The sequence below is a fragment of the Chrysochloris asiatica genome, unplaced genomic scaffold, assembly GCF_000296735.1.
Source record: "Chrysochloris asiatica unplaced genomic scaffold, ChrAsi1.0 scaffold00082, whole genome shotgun sequence".
Lineage (NCBI taxonomy): Eukaryota > Metazoa > Chordata > Mammalia > Afrosoricida > Chrysochloridae > Chrysochloris > Chrysochloris asiatica.
In genome coordinates, this window is record NW_006408600.1 from 736014 (window position 1) to 739462 (window position 3449).

A 3449-nucleotide genomic window follows, 5' to 3' on the forward strand; every position below is an offset into this window, starting at 1 on the left:
ATGCACAGCAGAACGAAACAATGTCCGATCCTGGGCCAACCTCACTACCACTGCCACACTTGAGCCCATCAATGAGGCCACCTGACTGATCCATCTCATTGGGGGTCTTCCTCTTTTTCTCTGACCCTCCACCTTACCCATCATGACATTGTTTTCCAGCGACTGTTCCCTCAGGACAATATGTCCAAAATATATATATATGTATCTACGTAAGGAGCTCTGGTAGCATAGTGGTTACAAATCAGGCTGCTAACCTCAAGGTCAACAGTTTGAAACTACTAACTGTTCCGTGGGAGAAAGAAGAGGTTTTCTGCTCCTGTAAAGATTTGCACTTTCGGAATCCCTGTGCAGGGTCACTGTGAGTCAGAACCGACTCCACGGTACTTTACAACAACAATATATATATATACACTCAGTAAAGCAACAGCTGGAATAATAACTCAGTCCAATAGTATGAACTTGGACTCTGATAGATGATCAGACTTCAAGCAACCCTTAATTCATTTCTTTACAGAAGTGTAGGGTGCTGAACACAATTCTGTGAAATATTCTTTCAGCAAAGATTTCTCAGCACTAACCAAAAAAAGAGGCATCTTAACATTGCAAAAGCAGTCGTGCTGTTAGTTTTGGCTGAAAATAGCACTGAGCTGGCTCCAAATGGAGATGGCAGGATGAGATAAACGTGGGTGTATGATGTCACTGGAATGGCCTTATTTTCATCAAAAGCTAAATTCAAATACCCTCAGGGAGATAGGTTGTTTTGTTTTGCTTTTGATTACTACTTCTTTTGAAAATACATTTTTGCTTCAGTTGGTGACGGAATTTTCCAATGGATTCCAAGTTCCGTGGAGAAGGGTTTGGAAACCGAGACTTCTCTGGGAGCCTGGAAAGAACGATCACAGTGTCTGTGCAAAAGCCAATTTACAGTCGCAGCCCTGCCTGCTGCACCAGATGTGGCTGGCACATCTGTTAAAGGCCATGAGGTCTTGGATTTGAGGGAGTGAGTCACAGGTGACAGTTTGCTTTCAGCAGAGCTGAGGGCTAGACCAGGGTACTCAGTATTTCCACTGACCAAAGTGATGGGTGGATCTGGGAGAGAAAAAATGTAGCTAAAACTTCATCATCATAAGAAATACCAGACTTACTGGTCTGGTAGAGACTGGTAGAACCCCTGACACTGTGGCCCTGAAATACCCCTAAGTCCTGGACCTGAACCCGTCCCTGGGGATCCACTTTTAGCAACCAATAGTCTCGCCTGTAAAGTGAATAATATCAAGGAAGAATGTACTCCTTAGTACAATCAATCAGATGAGTCCAAAAAGGCAGCATTTGCTCAAAAACAAAGCTCAGAAAGCAAGAAGGCCCAGGAAATAAGGACAAATGGAAATGGGGACCCCAGGGAGGAAATAGAAAGTATCTTCTTTATAGTGAAGTGATTGGAACCTATATCATGAGACAAAATGTGTATTTCTGAATTAATTTGCTTTGTAAAACTTTCACCCGAACTACAGTTTGAAAAACAACAACAAACAAACAAAAAAAAACAAATAAAATATAAAAGTAAAGTGATGGGATGGTGACCAACTTTCAAACTGAGAAAGATCTCCAAGCAGATCTGTAAAGGCATGTAGCTCTGTAATTCTAATTTGTACAATTATTGTCTTTGCTCCCCACTTCAATCACACACAAAGGTTTGTTTCATTTTTACCAAAACCAAAAGCCATTTTTTGTAAGCCTCTAAGAACGTCTACGCGAGCTCTGATAGCGTAGTGGTTACGAATCGGGCTGCGAACCTTAAGGTCAGCGGTTCGAAACTACCAGCCGCTCCGCGGGAGAAAGATGAGGCTTTCTACTCCCGTAAAGATTTACACCCTCGGAAACCCTATACAGGGTCGCTATGGGTCGGAACCGACTCGATGGCATATAACAACAACAACTAAGAACGCCTACCTTAAAAGGAAGAGTGAGTTCAGATTCTCCCATCATTTCTCCCACCAATGTTCACAGGATAGGGACCAGGCGTCACCAATAACAACAGAGCTGGGGCAGATTTATCAAATTATTCATCTCTAGAGGTAAGACATTGTGAGCTGCCTGGGTATTGTATGTTGTTGTATGCCATCGAGTCGATCCCAACTCCTAGTAATACTGTATAGGGTTTCAGAGGCTGTACATTTTTACAAGAGCAGAAATCCTCATCTTTCTCCCATGCAGCAGCTGGTGGACTCAAACTGCTGACCTTGCAGTTAAACAGCCAATGCATAACCCACTATGCCACCAGGGCCCTGGACGTTGTACAGATGATGGGTAAATTGCATTGAGAGTTCCTAGGCATTGCAAACTGTTACCACGATTGGCTGTTAACTGAAAGGTTGGGAGTTCTAGTCTATCCAGAGATACGTTGGAAGAAAGGTATGACCTACAACTTCCGCAACAAGCAGCCATTGAAAACCCTATGGAGCACAGTTCTATTCTGACACACATGGGGTCACCATGGATTGGAATCAACATGCCAGCAGCTGGTTAAATTGTGTGGAATCTGAAACCAAATGCTCTGAGTTCAAATTCCCTCACTGCCACTCTTCAGATTTGACCTTCCAGTGCTTTAAGTTTCTTCCTCTGTAAAATATGAATACAAATCCAACTTCATGGGACTTTTTAAATGATTAAATAAAAATAATCATTGTAAAGTGGTTAACGTAGCAACAGCTTAATAAATATCAGTTAATACTATTTCCTCCTTGGTTTTACAGGGAAGTCTAATCTTCCTCCCATGATGTCTAGATTGAATACTCCAGTTGGAGGTAACTGTGCCTTTCTAGGCTCCCAATTGCTAGTAATTTACTAGACTGTTAGTAATAAATACATTGGGCCAGTATTTCAATTCTAATTTATAAGGAGAAATAAGATGTTTTTAAACTCAGAAAGAGTCAAATCTCACCTAAGATGTAGACTTTGGTGCAAAGCACCTTGGTGTGGTTGTGGTGGAAAATATACAACAAATAATCATTATTTTAATTGAGTTGTTTAAATAGTATTATACTTAACAACAACAACAAAAACCCTGGTACAATAGGAAGGAAACATACAACAGGTAAATGTGTTGTTGTTGTTGTTAAGTGCCATTGAGTCACCACTGACTCATAGTGACCCTGTTTAGGATTTCTGAGCTTTAAATCTTTGGGTGAGCAGGAAGTCTCATCTTTCTCCCACAGAGTAACTGGAAGACTTGAACTGCAGATCTTATGGTTTACAATCCAGTACATATTTTATGGAGCCACCATACTCCCAGTTATTGTGTTGTTGTTGTACTTAGGTGCCATCGAGTCAGTACTGACTCATACTGACCCTATGTACAACATAACGAAACACTGCCTGATCCTGGACCAACCTCACAATTGTTGCCACACTTGAGCCCAGTGATGCTGCCACTTTGCCAGTCCATCTTG